Below are 8,945 nucleotides of genomic sequence, written 5' to 3' on the forward strand. Positions count from 1 at the left end.
CTAAAATGGGCCCAGGTTGTGTTGAACTCTGATCCTGTCATCACCTACGCTGACTTTCTCTCCAAATTTAAGAGTGTGTTTAACCCAGGCACCGGGGCAGAGGCCGCTGCTCTCCGTCTCCTCAACTTCAAACAAGGTAGGAGAAGCATGTCTGAATACGCTATCGACTTCTGGATTCTGGCAGAAGAGGCAGGGTGGAATCAGGAGGCGCTACGGAGCACGTTGCTGAACAATATCAGAGAAGAATTAAGGGACGAGCTAATCATGCGTGATCTCCCTGCCTCCTTTAATGAGCTAATGTCCCTGTGCATTAAGGTGGATGAGCGGCTACGGGCTCACCGGTCGCAGCGGAACTACAACTTCCATGAGGCTGCGGGAGTCTCTGGCACCGGCGCCATGGCGGATGCCGGCCCCTCCCGGACTCACGAGAGCGGGGACGGAGAGGAACCCATGCAGCTGGGCGGCTCCCATCTCACCGCGGCGGAGCGTCAGCGCAGGATTACGGCCGGTGAGTGCCTCTATTGTGGTCACAGGGGACATGTTGTGGCTACCTGCCCTTCGCGGGCAAAAGGGCGCGCCCGCCAGTGATGGTAGGAGTACTGGTGGGCGAGCTGAGCCAGGAAGAAGCTCCTACCCGTTTAACACTACCGACCATGCTTTCCATTCACTCTAAGAGCCGCTCCCTATCGGTGTTAATCGACTCTGGGGCGGAACAAAACTTTATTGACTGTCAGTTAGCCCGGCAACTTGGGTTACTATTGGAGCCCCTGCCTCATGCATTACGTGTTACGGCGTTGTCTGTCAGGTCAACGCCTTCCAGACATCACTCTGGTGACGGAGCCTGTCGAGCTCACCCTCTCTGGCAATCATTCTGAAGAAATCTGTTTTTTGGTGTTTAAAGCAACTCGCACTCCACTAGTTCTCGGCCATCCTTGGCTACAACAGCACAACCCTCACATAGATTGGCTAAAGGGGCGTGTCACTGGGTGGGGGGAGGACTGCCACATGACCTGCCTTAAAGCTGCCTCGCCTCCAAGCACTGAAACGCCCTCTCCTGGGGAATTGAAATCAGCTGATTTAACTAATGTGCCCTCTGTTTATCACGACCTAGCTGAGGTGTTTCAAAAGGCCCACGCCCAGTCACTTCCTCCGCATAGGCCCTATGACTGTGCTATCGAACTGCTCCCGGGAGCTCCTTTACCCACCAGTCGGCTCTATAGCATCTCACTTCCAGAACGAGACGCTATGGACAAGTACATCACGGAATCCCTGGCTGCCGGCCTCATTCGGGCCTCCACCTCTCCAGTCGCGGCAGGCTTCTTCTTTGTCGAAAAGAAGGATAAAACCCTCCGGCCATGCATTGACTATCGCGGATTAAACAACATCACAGTAAAAAATAAATACCCTCTGCCGCTCCTCAGTTCGGCCTTCGAGCTCCTCCAGGGGGCTACTGTTTTCACCAAACTGGATTTGCGAAACGCATACCATCTGGTTCGCATCCGTGAGGGCGATGAGTGGAAGACCGCCTTCACACACACTCCGGCGCCCCCCGTGTGCGGCAGCCTGTTACAGCAGCTCTGCTCATTCTGAGTTTCTTTCTTTCTTATCTTTTCTTCTCGTAATTTTTTATAACTAACGTATCAGTAATTAGACTCTGCAACCATGTTCTACCGTTTTGTGCTAGTTCTGGTCGTTTTTCTTCGTTTATTTCTACTTTTTTCATGCGTGTCTGGGGACCCAGAGCAGGGATCCTTTGTTTACAGTAAGGATCAGCTGTTAGCGCTGCGTCCCGCAGCGGTACTGCCGGCGGACAGACCCGACATTCCCAGCGAGCTGAGGAGGAAAAGACGGGGGTGTCGTGCTGGGAAGGAGCGCCGTCGCCCGAGAAGGAGACGTTATCGACCATCTCTTCCTTCTGTAATCATTGGAAACGTAAGATCTTTGCCCAATAAGATGGATGAGCTCACGTCGCTAACCTGGTCACAGAGGGAGTACCGGCAATGTAGCATCATGATGCTAACGGAGTCGTGGCTAACACCGCTAACTCCGGACACAAGCGTGACACTACCGGGATTTCAGATGCTGCGAGCGGACAGGACGAGAGAGAGCGGTAAGAGGAAAGGAGGGGGACTGGCAGTTTTTGTGAACGACAGACGGTGTAACCCTGGGCACATCACTGTGAAAGAACAACTATGCAGCAGAGACATTGAGCTGTTAGCCGTTAGCATGCGTCCGTACTATCTGCCCCGGGAATTCTCGCATGTTATCGCAATAACAGCGTATGTCCCCCCCTCGGCCAACGCGGATGCAGCCTGTGACACTCTCCACTCAGTGGTCAGCAGACTGCAAACACAATCTCCGAGAGCCCTTCTCATAATATCAGGGGACTTCAATCATGCCTCTTTGGACTCCACACTGCCCACCTTCACCCAGTATGTGACCTGCTCAACCAGAGACAATAAAACACTGGACTTACTGTATGCCAATGCTGAAGAGGCATACAGTTCATCACCTCTCCCTCCACTGGGCAAATCTGACCACAACCTGGTGCACCTTGTCCCTGTGTATGAGCCCTTAGTGCGCAGGGTGCCACCAGCCACCCGCACAGTGCAGAGATGGTCAGAGGAGAGCGAGGAGGCTCTTAAGGACTGTTTTGAGTCGACTGTGTGGGAGGTGATCTGTGACGACCATGGAGAGGACATCGACAGCCTTACTACATGCATTACTGACTATATTAATTTCTGTGTGGATAACACCAGGACTGTACGGTGTTTCTCCAACAACAAACCTTGGATTACCCCAGAAATTAAAGCTGTCCTCAAGCAGAAGAGGAGGGCCTTCAAATCCAGAGACAAAGAGGAGTTGAAAAGGGTGCAGAGAGAGTTGAGGGGACTGATAAGGAATGGGAAGGACAGCTACAGGCAGAAGATGGAGAACCAGCTTCAACAAAAATCAAATCAAATCACTTTTTATTGTCACATCACATGTGCAGGCACACTGGCACAGCACATGCGAGTGAAATTCTTGTGTGCGAGCCCCACAAGCTTTTTACAAAACAACGTTGGTGAAGTCTGGAGAGGCCTCAGAACCATCTCAGGCCACAAACAGCAGAACTCTCTGCCTGGGAGGGATGTGAGGTGGGCAAATGAACTGAATCATTTCTTCAACAGATTTGATTCAACCATGAGACAGTCTACAACATCGGCTGCAGACTCACCCACCCCCACTGCTGCTGTTCCACCTCTGACACCTCAGACACTTCACACCTCCTCTATTCACCCTGCTCACTCCCCCCCACCCCCAACAACAGCATCCAATACACACTCAACACAAGGCTCCAGCCTGTCTCTCTCAACCACCCAGGTTAGGAGGGAACTGAGGAGGATTAATGGCAAGAAGGCAGCGGGCCCAGATGGCATCAGCTCGAGGGTCGTCAGGTCCTGCGCGGACCAACTGTGTGGGGTGATGGAGCACCTCTTCAACCTGAGCCTGAGGTTGGGAAGAGTCCCACAGCTCTGGAAAACCTCCTGTGTTGTACCAGTGCCAAAGACTTCACGCCCCAAGGACCTCAACAGCTACAGGCCGGTGGCTCTGACATCCCACCTGATGAAGACCCTGGAGCGGTTGGTCCTGGCTCAGCTTCAGCGCCTAACAAGCTCATCACTGGACCTACTTCAGTTTGCCTACCAGCCTGGCATTGGAGCGGATGATGCCGTCATTCACCTCCTACATCGTTCCCTCGCTCACCTGGAGACCGCTGGAAGCACTGTGAGAATCATGTTCTTTGATTTCTCCAGTGCCTTCAACACTATTCTTCCCTCGGTTCTGAAGGACAAGCTGGAGAACTCTGGAGTGGACCTCACTACCTGGATTTTGGACTACCTCACCGACCGACCACAGTATGTGAGGACTCAGGGCTGTGTGTCGGACAGGGTCGTCTGCAGTACGGGGGCCCCACAGGGAACGGTTCTGGCTCCGTTCCTCTTCACCATCTACACTGCAGACTTCTCCCACAATTCCACCCAGTGCTTCCTGCAGAAGTTCTCTGATGACTCTGCAATAGTCGGCCTCATCACTGATGGGGACGACAAGGAGTACAGAGGACTGACTCAAGGCTTTGTGGACTGGTGCCAGCTGAACTACCTCCAGATCAACGCCAGTAAAACCAAGAAGCTGGTGGTAGACTTCCGCAGGCACAAGCATTCTCCACTGCAACCACTGAACATCCAAGGTATGGACATTGAGGCTGTGGACAGCTACAGGTACCTTGGTGTTCATCTGAACAACAGACTGGACTGGACTCATAACTCAGACGCCCTCTACAGGAAAGGGCAGAGCAGGTTGTACCTGCTGCGGAGACTCAGGTCGTTTGGGGTGGAGGGCCCACTCCTGAAGACCTTCTATGACTCTGTGGTGGCTTCTGCTATCTTTTATGGTGTGGTCTGCTGGGGCGGCAGCATCTCTGCTGGGGACAGGAAGAGACTGAACAGGGTGATCCGAAGGGCCAGCTCTGTTCTAGGATGCCCTCTGGACCCAGTGGAGGTGGTGAGTGACAGGAGAATGGCGGCTAAGCTGTCATCCCTGATGGACAACATCTCCCACCCCATGCAGCAGACTGTGACAGCACTGAGCAGCTCCTTCAGTGGGAGACTGCGGCACCCACGGTGTGGGACGGAGAGATTTCGCAGGTCTTTCCTCCCCACTGCTGTCAGACTCCACAACAAAGACTTTAACTGAACAAACACACACATCCACACATGTGCAATAACACTAAGTGCAATAATCCTTTCTGGCATCGTTGTATTTTTACTCAGTTGTATATAGCATTCGTATTCTATTTTTATTCTATTTTATTCTACTGTATATAGTATATTATTTTATTCTATTCTGTACAGCTGTGTACTGTATTTATTCTTATTGTATTCTAATTTTTGCGTCATAACTTTTGCACTGTCCACTTCCTGCTGTGACAAAACAAATTTCCCACGTGTGGGACTAATAAAGGTTATCTTATCTTATCTTATCTTATCTTCAACACCCACCTTGGCCACTTCGAGTACCTTGTCATGCCCTTTGGTCTCACTAATGCCCCTGCGGTGTTCCAAGCCCTGGTGAATGACGTGCTCAGAGACTTCATTAACCGTTTTGTTTTTGTCTATCTAGATGACATCCTGATCTTTTCCAGAAACCAATCCGAGCACGAGACCCATGTCAGACAGGTCCTGCAACGACTCCTCGAAAACCGATTGTTCGTCAAAGGAGAAAAGTGTGAGTTCCACGTCTCCACCGTTGCATTCCTGGGGTACATAATCGACCAAGGAAACCTCCGCCAGGACCCTGTGAAGGTAAAAGCCGTTGTTGAGTGGCCGGAACCTCCTAATAGGCACCAACTGCAACGGTTCCTTGGGTTTTCCAACTTTTACCGGCGGTTCATTCGGGACTTCAGCCGAGTTGCCTTTCCGCTGACCCAGCTAACCTCTCCCAAGCTTCCTTTTCAGTTGAACAAAGAAGCTCAGGTAGCTTTCCAAGAACTGAAGAAACGATTCGCCTCAGCCCCCATCCTGATCCAACCCGACCTCACGCAGCGATTTGTGGTCGAGGTCGACGTGTCCGACTCAGGGGTTGGAGCGGTTCTGTCGCAACGGAAGGATGGTAAGCTCCACCCTTGTGCCTTCTTCTCCCGCCGTCTGTCCCCTGCAGAGAGAAACTATGATGTCAGGGATCGGGAACTGCTGGCGATAAAACTAGCCCTGGAGGAGTGGCGGCACTAGTTGGAGGGCACGGCTCAGCCTTTCCTCGTCTGGACAGACCACAAGAACCTGGCATACCTGCAATCAGCTAAGAGGCTCAACGCCCGACAGGCCAGGTGGGCCCTGTTTTTCACCCGTTTCCACTTCTCCATCTCTTACAGACCTGGTTCCCGGAATGTCAAACCCGACGCCCTGTCCCGTCAGTTCTCAGTCTCGGAGGACCCCACTGAGCCCGCTCCCATTCTCCCCGCCACCTGTGTCGTGGGCGCCATCTCCTGGGGGATCGAAGCAGCCATTCGGGAGGCTCATATCAACTTCCTCCAGCGCTACTTCTGGTGGCCCTCTCTGACTAAAGACGCTCGGGAGTACGTCTCCGCCTGCGCGACCTGTGCCCGGAATAAACCGTCTCATCAGCCGCCCGCTGGACAGCTCAATCCCCTGCCGACTCCGTCCAGGCCGTGGTCCCATATAGCTTTGGACTTTGTGACCGGACTGCCGCCATCAGCAGGCAACACTTTCATACTTACTATCGTAGACCGTTTTTCTAAAGCTGCCCACTTCATAGCTCTACCCAAGCTTCCCACGGCCATGGAGACCGCACGACTGCTTACCCGTCATGTGTTTCGTTTGCATGGGATCCCGGAAGACATTGTGTCTGACAGAGGCCCCCAGTTCACGTCTGGCGTCTGGAAGGAATTCTGCTCCTCATTAGGAGCAAAGGTCAGTCTGACCTCCGGTTACCATCCCCAAAGCAACGGTCAGTGTGAGCGAGCTAATCAAGAGCTCGAGGCAATGTTGCGGTGCATAGCGTCCTCCAACCAGTCCATCTGGAGTGATGAACTACCCTGGATTGAGTACGCCCATAACAGTCTGACTTCCTCCGCCACTGGTCTGTCTCCCTTCGAGGTCTCACTGGGTTTCCAGCCACCTCTCTTCCCCTCTGTCGAGGGTGAGCATTCTGTACCATCTGTCCAGGCCCATCTACGTAGGTGCCGACGAGCTTGGCGGGCCGCACGGACGGCGTTGCTGCGCACAAAGGACCAAACCAAACAGACCGCAGATCGCCGCCGCACACCAGCTCCAGCATACAGCGTGGGACAAAAGGTATGGCTGTCCACACGCTTTGTTCCTCTCAGGACTGAGTCCAAGAAGCTCAACCCAAACTTCATTGGTCCGTTTGAGGTTTCGGCGCTGATCAACCCCGTCTCTGTGAAACTCCGGCTGCCGCGCAACATGAGGATTCACAATGTGTTCCACGTCTCCCAAATCAAACCTGTCCGGAATAGCCCTCTGTGCCCTCCTTCCAGGCCCCCTCCACCCGCCCGGCTTGTGGACGGCTTGCCCGCCTATTCCATCACGCGGATTATGGACTCTCGCCGCCGCGGGCGTGGCTTCCAGTACCTTGTGGACTGGGAGGGCTATGGCATTGAGGAGCGGTCCTGGGTTCCGCGGGCCGCTGTCCTGGACAAGCGTATGCTGCAGGCCTTCCATCAGTCTCATCCTGGTAAGCCTGGTGGGTCGCCGGGGGGCTCCCGTTGAGGGGGGGGGGTACTGTCATGGTCCCTGTGCCCCGCTGGTCAAGCCTCTATTGGGCAATATGTTTGTGGTTTGTTTGCTCTCTCGCTCTCGCCCTCTCTCTCTCACTCTCTCTCTCTCGCCACGGCGATGCTCACTGCAGGCTCCCGCTGCTGGCCCACACACCTGCTCATCACCACACCGGCCGCTGATCCCAGCTGATTACTGCACTACTTAGATTGCGGATCCGATGCTCTGGAATAACCTTCCCCTCCAAATTAGACAAGCGTCATCAGTGCAGGTCTTTAAGTCCAGATTGAAAACCTATTTTTATTCCCTGGCTTTTAACTCTGTAGGAAACTGACACCTTCTTATTAATTTTATTGTATGTAATGATTTGATGGTATTTTTAATTTGGTTGTTGGTTTGATCAGTGTTGTTCAGCACTTTGGTCTGCCTGGTGTGTTCTTAAAGTGCTATACAAATAAACGATGATGAAGAAGTTCTGTGTTTCTCTTCTCTGACTCTTTACTGAAGAAGTGTTTTAGAGTATATTTCTTAACACTACATTCTCTACGTCAGATTTATAACCCAATATATTTCACACCACTACTCACCTCTTACAGTTTTTTACACCACAGAGTATCACACCCAATTACACCCGTCTATCTCTATGTGGCTCCAAATTTCCCTCTTTACTCTCTGTTATTTTAATTTTCCACACTCGTCAGGGGACAGGCACAAAGCAATCAACAATTTCAACCACTGAAACGAGGAATGCAACCTTTTCGACTAATATAGAACTTAACCTTTGATTTCAAAACGTGTCTTGCTCTAGTCCAGAATAAATGTAAACCCGTGATTGCACAGCGGTTTCAGTGTTATTCTGTTATTATTTGAGAGCCCTGAGACCTCAGGTTATAAACCTAGACCTTGAGACGCCGCTGGTCCGTACCTTGATTCCAAAGTACGGTGGGGGAGCCAACCCCAGGACAAAGCTTTTTTAGGTGTCCTCACCTCCAAGTTTCCAATCCTAGTTACATCCAGGCCGCGTCCGAACTACCGGTTGAGGGAACCACTCCTAGGACAAAATCCACAAGGCCCACTAGGCGTCAACCTTAGATCCTAAAATGTGTCTCCGCTCTAGTGCCCTCCAATTCACACATCAACCGTCACTGTCACCATGTTCATATTTCACACACAGAAACACACACAGAAACCTCTGAGCTCACCTTTGAAATGCAAGCGCACCACAAGCCAGACTCTATTTCATATGTTGAACTTTGGCCGCGTCTTAGAAATTTTCCCCGTTTCTTGCAACAGAAGCCAGTCATACACAAAATTAAATGTGGAAGGTAACGTGGGCTGCAACTCTAGTCTCAACGTAGAATGTTTTTAGTTTCTTGCTAGAGCCAGTTCCTATGACACTGGAATTCAGCCTCAACTTATGATGTTAGTATCTCGCACCGAAAACCAGACACCGACAATTTAATGCGAAAATACGTGTAACTCAGCGAACACATTAATTTGGAAAGCCCAATATGCACATTTGGTATTTACAACAGGCTGTGCTTAGCTTTTTATATTTGGACCGGTCCTCTGCTCGCCTCGCCTCACGATCTCACCACAGGCCAATCTGCCTTCCTCAGCACACCAAAGATCCGGGTCACCAGGCACCAA

The sequence above is a fragment of the Astatotilapia calliptera genome, chromosome 17 (genome assembly GCF_900246225.1).
Source record: "Astatotilapia calliptera chromosome 17, fAstCal1.2, whole genome shotgun sequence".
NCBI lineage: Eukaryota > Metazoa > Chordata > Actinopteri > Cichliformes > Cichlidae > Astatotilapia > Astatotilapia calliptera.